Below are 14,838 nucleotides of genomic sequence, written 5' to 3'. Positions count from 1 at the left end.
AAAAGTTTTGAAGTGTGTTGCACAACATTTTTGAGTGATTGTACCTAGCGCAAAAACTACCGACATCGTCTATTCGACAATACCAGTCCGTATGGAAGATATGGTTAGGTTATATCCGTGCTGAGAGCCCGGCTGAGATATCTTTGGAAGCACTTAGATATTCTCATATAGGCTACCTTTCTGAAGACAAACGCCTTGCTGTTACAACAATCATGGAACCCTTGCTTTATGGATTCGTTATTGACTCTAGTATAGAAATTACCACTTCCCTTCTCCGGTCTTTTGCATTACTGTATTATGTGGAACCGCCTATGTAGGCCAACACCAGTTTAAAAAAAAAAAAGCAAGATGCTTGCGTATTACTGTAGGGCTGTGAATGATCACAAGTAAAAAAATTGCATAGACAGAATGACCCAAGATCTTCTTAATGATATTTAACTTATTACATCTTTTTTCACAAATCCGGGAACTTAAATCTGTGCTGTCATTCAGGCATGGAGCTTAACATTACCGAGCGGAGTCAAATAAGCACTGGTAATTATTTGGACTGTTAACTAGTGTGACGTCATTCCTCTTTCGAGAGCTAGCCAATCACAGGCGTTCACTGGTCGAGGCTTAGCTGCAGAGCCGTGGCTTTTACTATTATTTAATAAGTATAATTTTTAACACCATCGCTTTTATTATACATATATTCTCCAAATATCCAAATATATTCAATAAATATATACTATAAAGTTCTTACAGATTTAAATAAAAAGAAACGATGATAGTGAAACCCTCTGTAACGGCGCGCCAAGATTACTTGACCTGCTCTCCTCTCCTCTCCTCATAAGAATAGAAGATCAATGTCAACAACTCGAAATTCAAAAGCGTTCTCCTTCTCCCTCTCCGCAACCCTCGATTCATCCTAGTTGTTCGAAATCGTAAAGTAAGTATAAAATAAATTTTTAGGATGCAGATTGTGAGAGTTATTAAAAGTAGTCCATCTCTGCAATGAGATTAGCCGAATTGTAGGCCATTTTCCGTACTCTCTTCTCTTGGGCAGGCTCGTGGCTACGCTAAACAACATTATTCTATGCAATTTTTCATTGGGAGTCATTGTTAATGAGCTATAGGCGCGTCCTTTGGTTAGACACATTATCCAAGCTTCTCTTGGGGAGGCTTTTCTGATACTTTCGTAAGCTGGCTCGTGGGGACGCTAAACAGGTGTCCCACTTCAATGGTACAGGTGGGTAAAGTTGAGTACACCTTAGTTTAACCAGACCACTGAGGTGATTAACAGCTCTCCAAGAGAGGGCTGGCCCGAGGGGTTAGATTTATTTTATGTGGCTAAGAACCAGTTGGTTACCTAGCAACGGGACCTACAGCTTATTGTGGAATCCGAACCACATTATACAGTAACGAGAAATGAATTTCTATCACCAGAAATAAATTCCGGTAATTCTAAGCCGGCTGTCCGCTGTGAGCTAGACTATGGCAATTGACGTTTTTCTATGTTATTTTACTCTACTTGCTTTACAAGATTTTAAAGTAATATTTTGTCGGCCGGCTGTAATAAACTGTAACTGACCTTTGAAGACTACACGACTTAAATTACCTAACGTGGGTAGGTCTAAGCCGGCATTCTGCGGCGAGCACCCCCACCCCCCTCCATAGCTAATAATAAAAATTGTAACCAGTAAACACCCCAAAAAATACCAACCTAATGTACTCTAGGCGTGTTTACCAGTTACAATTTTGCCATATTAGCTATGGAGGGGGGTGGGGGGCTCGCCGCGGAATGCCGGCTTAGACCTACCCCGCGTTACATAATTCAAGTCCTGTAGTCTTCAAAGGTCAGTTACAGTTTATTACAGCCGGCCGACAAAATATTACTTTAAATTCTTGTAAAGCAATTAAAATAACATAGAAAAACGTCAATTGCCATAGTCTAGCTCACCGCGGACAGCCGGCTTAGAATTACCTAAATTCCTCCAATTCTTCATTGGTAATTTTAAGTACTAGCTCCGCGCCTGTTTTTACCTTGGAAACTGGTTTTTGTTCATGAGACTTACCTGTCAGATATATATATATAGCTGTATTCTCCGAAGTCCGACAGAATTTCAAAATTCGCGGCACACTCAGTGGCCGGGCAGGTGGTTAGTACACATTCCCGCCGCTGGGAGGCGGGTATCAGGAACCATTCCCATTTTCTATTCAGATTTTCTCTGTCGCCGGACTGTCAACACCTGTTGTCAGTTCCTCTGCCATTTGGATTTCGAAATTTGTTGTCACTTAAGTATTTTGGTTGTTTTTTGGTATTCGACTGGATCTGTGACTTGGCATACGCTCTTTGTGGACCGTTTTTTATTTTGCTTTTGACTTTTCTTATAATTAAGATGTCTTACCTCTAGCTATCGAGTCTGTAGCTTGGGTGAATGTAAGGTGAGGCTATCGAAGACTTCGATAGTTCCTCACACTTTATGTATGGTATGTAAGGGTGTTCAATGCTCTATGATAATCGGTATAATGAATGTGAGGGATTATCTGAGGGTGAGTGGAAGAAATATGAAGCCTATATGCTTAAATTGGAGCGTGATAGGTTGAGGAGATCTTCCTCCAAGAGTGCATCCTTAGATGGACAGTCAGGGTTTTCTCCTACTAGTAACCCTGTAGTAAATATTAGTACTAACCCTGTAGTATGTTGCTGCAGAAGGTAATACCCTGGCTCTCGTGTTGGAGTCAATGCGTGCTCTTGAAACTAAAGTGAATGCAATTCAAGCGCAAAGTGTTAGTGCTAGTGCCCCTAGTGTTGTGGAGGGGGCGTCAGATCGGCCCTATAATGCCTCTAGGCCTGGACCTCTGTCGAACTCCCAGGACCAGGAGGGGGGGCATGTCGAAAGCCGCATGAGGGTTATGGGGCTTCCCACCGATCTAGCGTCCCTTCGGCAGGTCCTGATGACGCTTCCCAGGCTGCCAGGGATCGTGCACAGGCACGCATCCTGAAGGATTGCTTCTCGTCCTCCGACACGTCCCCCCCCTCGGGGTTGGAGCTCTCGGTTGGACTCTCGCCCTCTTAAGAGAAGCTTAGAGGAGAGGACGCTTCACGTCCTCTTCCTCTAGACGTTTTGTGCTCTTCCCCAGAAAGTTGCGTGGATATTCCTCCGCAGAAGAGAATAAAGTGTTTTTCGGATGATGACGCTCGACCCCCCAGTCGCGCTAAGACAAGGGCTAGAGCTTTTACCCCTGTGAGAAGAAAGTATACGTCTCCTCGCCCCTCTCCTTCTCACAGGTTCAGCCCTTCTCCCGAGAGAGTTGCTTCTCCAACGCGTCAGATTTTGTTGGGTTTGCAACAACAGCTGGATGCTCTCATGAACCTTAAATGACAGGCCTCGTCACAAAGATTCGAAACTGCCCGTTAAGAGGTACAGACCTTCACCTTCGTCTTCCTCATCTGCTAGAAGTTTTGGGGCTTCTCGTCTGTCGTCTAGAGAGAGTGTTAAGTGGCTTCCTAATCGTCTTCCCCGATTTGAGGAGTTGGACTTTTCTCTTGACACGCGCCAGGAGCGCGTGTCTTGCTCTTTGCGCGCTTCTCACGCTTCACGCGCGCCTCACCTTGACGCTCGGCGCGCGCCTAGCCATGACGCTTCTCGCGCGCCACGCTGTGATACTCTTCTCGTGTCTTGCCACGGAGCCTCTCGTGCACCACGCCATGACGCTCCGCGCACGCCTCGCCGTATCGCTTCGAAGTCTTCTTGTGTTGACGCCGCTTCTGTTGTACATCATGACGCACAACTACCCGCTCCAACTTCTGATATCCTTCATAATTTAGCCACGACTTCTTCAAATCGCGGGAGGTCCCGCCTACGTATCGGCGAGTCGGAACTTCTTTCACCACTCACTCAAGACCCGCCGGCTGGGGAAGAACATCCCCTTTCGTCACAGCCTTCGGATGAAGAGAAACATCTTTAGTGTTCTTCTTACTCTGATTATCAGACTCTGGCTGTACTTGCTTCGGCAGTACATATACTAAAATTGGAACGATACAGACAAGATTAGCATGGCCCCTGCGCAAGGATGACACGCAAATCGTGAAGCGTTCCACATTTTTTAATTTTACTTGAGGATCTGTTTCCTGAGATTTTTCAACCTTCGGCTCCTCTCTCTCCACCTTCGCAGTTGTCTTTGTCTCAAGCGAGAAGGACTCCTGGCTTTCTCAAGATGAGGAAGTCTTTATCTACCAAAAAGGCATTCAAGAAAGTCCAGGATTGGATGGCTGTCAGGAAAAATCAAGGAAAGACTTCTTTCGCTTTGCCTCCTTCACGTTTGTCCAACAAAGCAGGCATTTGGTATGAGACAGGGGAGCACATTGGCTTAACGGTTCCCTTGACTTCTCAAGGGGACTTTGCAAGCCTAGTCGATGCCTCTTGAAGATCCCACTTGTCTTCTTTTAAGGTGTCTTGGACTCTGACTGAGATGAACCACCATTTTAAAGGCCTCTTCAAGACTATTGAGGTCTTTAACTTCTTGGACTGGTGTCTGGAAGTTTTGGACACGAAGGCTACTAATCCGGTTTCCATTAGTCTGGGGGAGCTGTCCAGTGTACTGCGGTGCATGGACAAGGCCGTCAGAGATGGCTCTGAAGAACTTGCGTCTCAGTTTTCGTCGGTTCTTTTGAAAAAAGAGAGCATTGTTTTGCTATTTCTCGGTGAAGTCTGTTTTCTTTTCCAGTCAGAAGGGAGAGCTGCAGTTCGCTCCTTTCTCAAGCCATCTCTTCCCCAGACTTTGGTTAAGAATATTGCTGCCAGCCTTCAAGAAAAGGCAACCCAAGACCTTCTTTCCAGGTGTTCTAAACGTCCTTTTGCCCCATCATCGTCCTCTTCTTTTCCTCAGTTGGCTAAGAAGAAGCAGCCCTTTCGTGAAGGGGCTTCCATGGGAAGTAATACGAGACCCGCACCACGAGGAAGAGTTTTTCCCGAAGGGAAAGTCACTTCCAAGAGAGGTAGCAAGTGACTCCTTTCATCTCCAGACACCATTAGGAACCAGGCTTCATTTTGCACAAGCCTGGAGAGAGAGAGGGGCAGACGTTTGGTCCCTCCTAGTGTTAGAGAGTGGTTCCTTGATTCCCTTCCTGTCTCCTCCTCCTTTGTTTTTTGTTTCCCAATTGCCATCCTGTCAAACAGAAAATTCTGTTTGACTTGCTCAAACAGATGCTCGAGAGGAGAGCAGTGGAACAGGTCTTGGACTCGTGTCCCCGGGATTTTACTACAGATTGTTTCTAGTCCCAAAACTTTCAGTAGGCTGGAGACCCGTCTTGACGTCAACAGGCCGAACAACTTGGTCCGGAAGGAAAAGTTCAAGATGGAGACCTCGCAGTCAATACTAGGAGCCCTTCATCCCGGGATTGGATGGTATCTTTGGATCTCCAAGATGCTTATCTTCACGCCCCAATTCATCCACGTTCGATGAAGTATCTCAGGTTGTCTTGGGGACTAGACGTACCAGTTCAGGGCTCTCTGCTTTGGACTCTGCACAGCTGAAAACACCGAGGGTGTTTACACTTCTCATGAAGAACGTTGCGATGCAGTTGCACCTGTCGGACATCAGGATCTCTCTACTTGGACGACTGGTTGATTGGACGACTGGTTGTCGGCGTTCGGCGAAGCGAAGGTGTCTGGAGGACCTTCAGTTGACTCTGCAACTCGTGAAGTCCCTGGGACTTCTGGTCAATGTGGAAAAGTCGCAGCTGATCCCCTCACTGTCCATTGTGTCTGGGAATTCAGATGTATTCAGCGGCTTTTATAGCGTCTCCGTCGCAAGAACGGCAACTTCTATGTACGAAAAAGTCTCGGCCTTCTTGGGGAAGGAAACATGCTCGTTGAGGGAATGAATGAGTCTGCTGGGGACCATTTCCTCGCTGGAGAAGTTTGTTTCCCTGGGGAGACTGCATCTCAGGCCACTTCAGTTCTTTCTGTTGGAGAACTGGCGAAGCAAGGAAGACTTGGAAGAGGAATTGAGAATTCTTCCTTGTGTAAAAGAGGATCTGAAGTGGTGGCTCAATCCAACGAAATTGCAGAAAGGGATCTCCCTCAAGCTTCTGAACCCCGACCTAGTGTTGTTTTTCCGACGGGTCGTCAACAGGTTGGGGGGCAATACTAAGGGGAGAGGAAGTGTTAGGAACCTGGAGAGAGGAACAGGTGTCCTGGCACATCAACATCAAAGAGTTGGCGGCTATCTTTTAGCTCTCCAATTCTTCGAGGTCCAAGTTTGCAATCGTGTAGTTCAAGTAAACTCGGACAACACTACGGCATTGGCTTACCTCAAGAGACAGGGCGGAACACACTCTTGTTCCCTGTTCAGCCTTGCAAGAGAGATTATTCTTTGAGCCTATGCTCGCAACATTTCGATTCTCACAAGTTTTGTTGCAGGGTCGAAAATGTTCGAGCAGACCTGCTCAGTCGGCGCCATCAACTCCTGCCGAAGGAATGGACCCTTCATCAGGAGGTTTGCCAAGATTTTTGAAACTTTGGGGTCGCCATCTTGTGGATCTTTTCACGACCTCAAGAACAGCGAGGCTCCCTCTATACTGCTCACCTGTACTCGACCCGGGGCAGTTGCGATAGATGCTCTTCTCTGGGATTGACGGAATAGATGTTTATGCCTTTCCCCCGTTCAAAATTCTGGGAGAAGTCATATGCAAGTTCGCGGCCTCACAAGGGACAAGGATGACTCTCATCCCCCCGTTTTGGCCTTCGAACCACTGGTTCTCGGAGTTTCTCTTCTGGTTGGTAGACGTTCCGAGAACCCTTCCTATGAAAGCAGACCTGCTCATACAACCCCACTTCGCGAGATATCATCAAAACCTTCCCGCTCTGAACCTGACTGCATTCAGACTATCGAAAATTGGTCAGAGCGAGGGGGTTTTCTGGCCAGGTGGCACGGGCCATCGCTAGAGCCAGAAGTTCTTCATCTAACATGGTATATCTAGCGAAGTGAGCAACCTTCAAGGGTTGGTGTAGAAAGAAGGGCTTTTCCTCTTCCTCTATCACTGTGAGCCAGATTACGGATTTTCTCCTTTACTTAAGAGAAAACTCAATTTAGCAGTTCCGACTATCAAATGTTATCGGAGCATGCTTTCGACTGTTTTCAGACACAGAGGACTAGATTTGTCTGACAATAAGGACCTCCACGATCTTACGAGCGCTTTTGAGACGTCTAAGGTTCCTCAGCTAATTCCTCCTGCTTGGAACTTGGACGTAGTGCTCAAGTTTTTGATGTTTAGTCTTTTTGAGCCTCTCCACTCTGCATCTCTTAAGGATGTTACTCGAAAAACGGCATTCCTCACGGCTCTGGCGACGGCGAAGAGAGTGAGCAAAGTTCAAGGCCGTCATGTGGGCTTCAAGGAACACGATGCTGTCTACTCTTTAAGCCCTAAGTTCTTGGCTAAGAATGAAAGGCCTTCTAACCCTTGGCCTAGACACTTTGAAATTAAAGGTTTAGCAGACCTTATTGGACAGGAACCTGAGGGAGTTCTATGTCTGGTTAGAGCTCTCAAGTACTACCTTAAAAGAACCCAGGACACTCGTGGTCCCTCGGATAATTTATGGTGTTCTGTGAGGCAACCAGTTAAACCTATGTCGAAGAATGCACTGGCATTCTTCATTAGGGACGTCATTAAGGCAAAGGTTTGCACCTCTGGCCTCCGGGAGCAAAGCTGGTTGTTGAGGGCAAAGGAGAGGTAAGAGGGCGGCCAGACTCCAGCCCTCCTCGCCAAATATTGACCCTGAGGCATTTTTAGGGATGCTTTTTGCTAGGTTTTCTTCGGAGGTTGATTCCAAGCTTTCAAGCTTGCTGACAGGTTGCAGAGTCAGGAGAATCTGATTTTCGATGGGACCATACATTGCTGGTGCAGCAACCTTAGCTATCAGATCCCTGATACTGCCTCCCTCCTCCTTTTGATGTTGTGTTTTATTTTTTTTGCTTTCGTGCCATTCGCCATGAGGATAGTCTGACTATCGAGGGTTTGGGCAACGAACGTCTGGAGGAGTTGGAGTTCTTCCTCCTAACCTCTTGTCCCCTACCCAGGCTCCATGGTTAGGCTGACGGAGGAGGCCTGGTTGACAGATGACAAGGTCCCAAAGGAGACGGTGATCTTCCCTAAGGACCAGGCCCAATCTGGCTCTGCTCTAGTAAACGGAGTGGCAAGCGGAGAATACAAACTCACCCCGCTCAGGCAACTACGATGTTTTCCTGGGAGACAAGTTGCCCACTCCCTGCCTGAATAAATTGCTTTGGCGACGGGCCAGGCCTGTCTCAAGGCAAACCCCTCTCAAAGGGAGACGGACTCCACATCCCTGGTATTCCCGGGAGGTGACAAAAGTTCTGGATAGGGAAAGCCCATCCACCTTACGGTGGGTAAATTAGATGCCTTCATATTGCCCTCCTCTCCCCTCAGCGAGCAGCTTCCCAAAGAAGCTCTCCTGAATAGAAAATGGGAGTTCGAGGCAAGGACAAGACTGAGCCGGAATTTGAATTCCTTGTGTCTGTCAGAGGCGGTCGCCGTCTCCTGTGCAGACGAACAGCTCTTCCAGGTTCTGGCTAAATCCCTGTTAGCAGGTTTTCAGTCAGACCTGTATGACTTCATGGTGGCAAAGTTGGAATGCCTTAAATTCATTTTCGCGGATGCCACCATTCGTCATGAGCCTATTAAGCTCATGAAGAGTTCCATCTGGGGATTAATCTCTTCCCAGAGGAATAAAGTCTCAAAGGTCCTGAGCGAGGCTACTAGGCTAATCAAAGCCACGCACTGGTGGGGTATTTCCGCTTTTCAAGCGGAAAACTCCTAGCTGGCAGTTCCCAGGGTAAGTCTGGGAAACACTTTAGGAGACACAGGAGGCCTCATCCCCAGACAGTTGTTCAGGCTGTCCCCAGTCTCGGCGGTGGGCCAACCCTCCACCTCCAAGGCTCAACCCCACCATTTACGTGCTGGTTCAACCAGCCCAACCCCTTTGCTGCACCATCACACGTTTCCTCCCGGCGTTTAATTCCACCTATGAGGGCCTGTATTCTTTCACGGCCTTAACCCCTTCGCCACTGGCCTGTTGCACTGCCGATAACGCTTGCATACCGCATGAGACCGCGAGTATATCAGTCATCATTTGCTCCAAAAACTAAACTTTCTGTTATTCATATTTTTCTTTTATATTCTTATGTGAAAACATTGTGTACATACCAATGAATATGTTTTCATATACACTGGAACAGAAAAGGGTTTTGATTTTGCATGGATATTGAGGTTATTTTTCAAATATATTCATCAGAAATATTTGTATGTATATGTTCATTGATATATAGTGATGATTACAGAAAACATGGCCCCAAAACGGCAGAATAATCATAATTTATTTTTTTTGGATCGTTTTCAATGCACCCAGAGCACTAAAAGTAAGGTTTTCTTATGATTTTTGACGATTTTAAGACGATTTTCCGGCTGAGATTAGTGCTGAATGTAAGAATTGGAACCCAGTCAAACCGGGGACTGCCTGTATATATCGAAAAAAGAGGAATATTTAGTGGAAAAGTAATTGCAGAAATAGAAATAGTAGTAGAGTAGTAGAAATAAAGTAGCAGAAAAAGTAGTAAAGTATTAGTAAAATAGTACTAGTAGTAATAGCAGTATATACTAGTTTTCTTACGGAAACAGTTACTGTAGTATACATCAATGAATGTTTATGGCATTGGTAATAATAATAATAATAATAATCATAATCATAATAATAACAATAATAATAATAAAAAAATTCAACAGTAATACCACTACTACTAAAACTTGTAGTAGAAAAAATAATGATAATAAAAATTACATGTTAGTGTAAAAAAATGAAAGAAGTTTTCCAAAAACATAGTACACTTTCCTGTTGACTGAAAATACTCCTCTGCTGAGCATTCATCCATTCACACAGTCTGTCAATATCATCATCAAAAAAAAAGAAACAAAATGCATCTCGTGGGCAGGTGAAGTAAGGTGTGCAAACAGAGATCCCATTGTCACCCTCCGTGAAATCGGGGTGGGTCTGGGCGCTTGTCACAAAATGGATCTGTTATGAACTGCCAACCTTCATCGACAATGGGTTCAATGTCTTCTAAAATCTCGTGTCGCTGTCATCCTCTAAGCAACTAAAACAACTATCACTATAATCATCTGACAGATCTGGCAGGTATTCCTACCCAGAATCTAAAATACTATCATCCGACATCATGATACTGAAAAATAAAAAAAACCTGTAAAATAACTGCAATCAAAAGGAGAAAAAGTTTATCTTCGAATCCAAATGGTCACAAGATGTGACATGTTTCATACATAACAGCTTGAGGCGCACTGGCATGGGCTGCTGGACGATACCCCTTATAATATCCCATATGAATATGACGAGATTCCACGATCACCATCGGACACTCATTGGCTAGAATGAATAGTGGGTGGAGCTTTTGCACCTCTCTCGTACACAATACTACGCCTGAAACCCATCCAAGCTGAAGAAAAACAGCTCTGCTTTTCGAGGAGGGATGAAAGACATATAGGTAATTAACGCCGCAGTCTTTTATTACTGCCCGTAAAAGACGAAGACATGTGTACGTCCCGGTGGCGAAAGGGGTTAATAGAAGAAAAAGGGGGCAGAGGTCGCGCCCCATACAGAGGTAGAGCAGGATAATAAGGGGAAAATCAGGCCGTGGTAGAGGAGCAAACCCTCTTCCTCCCACTGAGACCAGTCAGGTAGGTGGTTGCCTTTACTGGTTCAAAGACCAGTGGACCTTCAGCCCCTGGGCACACAGCATTGTGTCCAAAGGTCTGGGTTGGAGCTGGATCAAGGATCCCCTCAATTTGACCAGGTTTTACCAACCCTCCTCCAAAACCCTACAGGATTTTTTGTGACAGAGCTTCTCAACAAGAGAGCAATAAAGAAATAAGGCACCTCAAATTTCAAGGCAGGTTGTTCACGGTTCCAAAGAAAGATTCCGGTCAACAAAGAGTGATTCTAGATCTGTCACGTCTAAATCGCTACATAAGATGTGACAAGTTTCGAGATGCTCACGGTAGCTCAGGGACGGACTCTACTTCCGCGTGGAGCCGTCACCACCTCTATCGATCTTTCAGACATGAACATATCATGTCCCATTCCGCGGAACTTCTCTCCTTCCTGGGTTTCAAACTCGGAAACAAGCCTACTCCTTCAGAGTCATGCCTTTCGGACACAATGTAGCCCCAGAATTTTTAGAAAAACTGGCGGAAACAGTCGTTCAGCAACTACGATCCCGGGAATCTCCTGGCGGCTTACCTGGACGATTGGATAATCTGGGCTCCGACAGTTCAGGAGTGCCAGAAGGCTACGACCATAGTGATCAAGATCCTGGAGTCGTTAGGCTTTCAGTTGAACAAGGAGAAGTCCCGCCTGACTCCGGAATCCCGTTTCCAGTTGCTAGGTCTCCAATGGGACCTGACCTCGTACAGGCTGTCCCTCCCGCCGCCCAAGCGGAAGGACGGAAGGAGATTGCCGCCGCTACCAGGAAATTTTTGAAGGACAAAGCAGCATCCCGCCGGTCTCAAGAGAGAATATGCTCCCTTCAGTTCGCCTCAGTGACGGACCTGCTCTTGAAAGCGAAACTAAAAGATATAAACAGAGTGTGGCGGAGACGAGCCAATGTCAGGCTCAGAGACAGGGTCTCTTCAATCCCCGCTGAATCTTGAAGACAAGGCTCGGCCATGGTCCACAGCCAGTGGCCTGTCGGGTCGGTTCCACTTTTTTTTCCCCTCAAGCATTGGTAATCCACACGGACACCCTTCATTAGCGGTTGGGGAGGGTACTCACCAAAACAAAAGTTCAAGGAACGTGGTCTACAATGTTCCAACAGTTTCATATAAACACCTTGGAAGCTATGGCAGTGTTTCTAAGTAATTCAAGAAACTTTGCCCGCCGCCAGATTCACATCAGGCTTGTTGGACAGCGCCGTGGTGGTTCATTGCATCAACAGGGCGGCTCCAAATCAGGTCGCGTAAACCAGGTGATGGTAGCTATCTTCTCCTTGGCGAACAAGCACGGCTGGCATATGTCAGCCACCCACCTAGTCTGGGAACGGTGGTGGACTCCTGTCCAGGACTACTCCGTTGGAGACGGAGTGGTCTCTGGACGGGGACTCCTTCAGTTGGGTTATAAATAGAGCCGGGATCCGGGCCTCCAGGTGGATCTGTTCGCCACGGAGAGCAATCACAAGCTTTCCCTGTTACGTGGCTCCCAACCTGACCCCAGGCTTACGCCACGGATGCGATGTCCATAGATTGGAATTGTTGGGAGAGGATCTACCTGTTTCCTCCAATAAACATGTTAAAAGTTCTGCACAAACTCAGGTCATTCAACGGCCAACTAGCTCTGGTAGCTCCCTATTGGCAAGAGCAACTGGTTCCCTCTGTTACAGGAACTTGTTGCTGTGTCATCAGATACCCAAACCCAGACTGACCCAAGTAGTACAAACAAAGACTGTGTCAGCTTCCTTAAGAATTCAGAATGCCCTGGTTTTATGGACTTTATAAAGTTTGCTGCAAAGAAGGGAGCAAACATTGAATTTCAACACTGTTTTTGAATCAGACAAGAGAGATTCTACTCTCAGACAGTATGACTCAGCAGTCAAAAATTGGCATCCTTTTTAAAGGCATCTGGAGCTCAAACTATGACAACCAACCTAGCAGTTACTTTCTTTTTAGGTCATTGTTTGAAAAGGCCTTGCCCTGCCACTGTTACTACAGCTAAATCAGCCTTAAAGAAGGTATTTTTTACGGTTTCAATATCGACCTTACAGATTCATACTTCTCCTCCATCCCTAGAGCATGACCCGTTTGAGACCAGTAACTCGCCCACATTCCGTTACCTGGTTCCTCAACGATGTTTTAAAATTAGCCACTGACGTTGATAACTCTCTATGCTCATATCTGGATCTGTTAAGGAAAACCTTGTTTCTGATTAGCTTGGCTTCAGGTGCCAGAATTTCAGAGCTATCGGCCCTCACTAGAGGTGATGGTCATGTTGATTTCCTTCCGTCCGGAGAAGTCCTCCTTTCCCTGATCATACGTTCCTAGCAAAGAATGACCCTCAGTGGTCCCCAGGAAGGTGGTGCCTCTTCCTCAGGACCAGTCATTATGTCCAGTATATACCTTAAAGTCTTACCTGCAAAGAACTCCACAGTTTAAGTCGGTCCTCTTTTTATAGGGAGAAAGGTGGTACTCTCTCTTTGAATGCTATAAGACAACAAATTCTGTATTTATTAAACAAGCTAACCAGGATTCAGTCCCAAAGGTTCATGATATCCGAGCAGTAGCTACCTCCACTAATTATTTTTATAATATGGATTTTGTTGAACTTACCAAGTATACAGGATGGAAATCACCTCTAGTGTTTAAACTTCCAAACTATTTAAAATCACTCAAGCTCTGAAATTTTCTACAGTGGCTGTGGGGAGTGTCATCTCCCACCTTAATTATCCTTATCCCTTTCCTTTCCCCCGCCCGCCTGCCTCATTTATTTCACTGCCTGCCTTTCTGGATCAATCATGCCTCACTGCCTTGCTCCTCATAATCGATACTGGTATTACCTGGTTATTGTTTGTCTTGTGGATTGATTTGATATGTTGTGGATTTAGATTAAGTCAGAGGTACTGAAGCTAAGAGATGATTTTTATTTTGCTTCATGTACCTCAATTTCTGTCTTTATATATATCTCATTGTTCTTAGGTTTAAGTTTATAATTACTGGTTATTCTATTGGATTGTAGGGGCCCTTTATTTTACCCCTAATTGTACTGTATGTTGGTTATTCTACCTTGTTCCTAGGTTAAGTTTACAATTTCATTGTATCTTTTTGATGTGGGGTGTATTATTCCACCAGTGTTTACCTATAGTTAAGTCCAATTTTCATTGTTGAGATATTTTAATTAAATCTATTTTTCCATAGCATGTGTTTCTTTCTGATCACCTTTTGTATACTGTTGTAGCTTTGCAGTCTTGGCATGATTCTCTGACACTGTTTCACCGGGTGACACGGGGCTGAGCTCAGAAAAGGGCTTTTTGTACATGCAACTTACCCGTCAGATATATACTTAGCTATAGTCTCCGACGTTCCCGACAGAATTTCAAAACTCGCGGCACACGCACAGGTAGGTCAGGTGATCTACCATACCCGCCGCTGGGTGGCGGGAATAGGAACCATTCCCGTTTTCTAATCAGATTTTCTCTGTCGCTGGTTCCGCAACATCTGTTGTTGGTTCCTCCTGCTTTGATTTTCGTTTTTTTCGCTTGCTGAGGATCTGTTTTGGCCTGATTTTGGTGACGTATTGGATCTTTGGTTTGGCATACGCTATTGTGGACTGTTTTTTGGATTTGCTTTTTGGATTGTTCATTAAGATGTCTGTGATGTTAATGTTTTGCCTGTGTTCCGTGTGTGGGCTAGGCAAGAGTGTAAGGTGAGGTTGCCGAAAGCTTCGGTAGACCCTCACACTGTATGTATGAGGTGTAGGGGAATGATTGTTCTTGGACAATAGGTGCAAGGAGTGTGAGAAATTGTCTGATCAAGAATGGAAGGTTTTGACTTCTTATTTGAAGAAGCTTGAAAAGGATAGAGTTAGGAAGGCTTCCTCCAGAAGCTCGAGTAGGTCTCGCTCTGCTGAGCACGAAGTAGAGATTAACACAGTAGACTCTCCTAATCCTTTGGTTTCAGCCCTTCTCCCTTCATCGAACCTGTGGATTCGTCCTCTGAAATGGCTGCGATGAAAGCGGAACTTCTTGATGAAATCGCAACTGCGCGTGGATGAAGGA

At 45.6% G+C, this 14,838-nt stretch overlaps 1 protein-coding gene and 1 non-coding gene across 7 annotated transcripts in view; both read left to right on the top strand.

Annotated features, from left to right (window-relative positions):
* Nucleotides 1-567: 567 nt before the first annotated feature.
* Nucleotides 568-14,838, top strand: part of LOC136834724 (kinetochore protein Nuf2-like) — a 410,975-nt gene continuing 396,704 nt past the window's right edge. Inside the window, exon 1 of one of the 6 annotated variants that reach the window (XM_067097303.1) lies at nt 568-928. The gene's annotated coding sequence lies outside the window, so the exon portion shown is untranslated. Of the gene's footprint in view, nt 929-1,012; nt 1,229-14,838 lie in introns of those variants that run through there. The other 5 variants (XM_067097308.1, XM_067097307.1, XM_067097310.1 and 2 more) reach the window with 5 other exon arrangements.
* LOC136835100 (U6 spliceosomal RNA) lies at nt 3,985-4,090 on the top strand. Its single transcript, XR_010851980.1, has one exon. It is a non-coding gene; the product is annotated as a U6 spliceosomal RNA (small nuclear RNA).

The sequence above is a fragment of the Macrobrachium rosenbergii genome, chromosome 54 (genome assembly GCF_040412425.1).
Source record: "Macrobrachium rosenbergii isolate ZJJX-2024 chromosome 54, ASM4041242v1, whole genome shotgun sequence".
Classification (NCBI taxonomy): domain Eukaryota; kingdom Metazoa; phylum Arthropoda; class Malacostraca; order Decapoda; family Palaemonidae; genus Macrobrachium; species Macrobrachium rosenbergii.
This window is presented reverse-complemented; position numbering and strand designations above follow the sequence as displayed.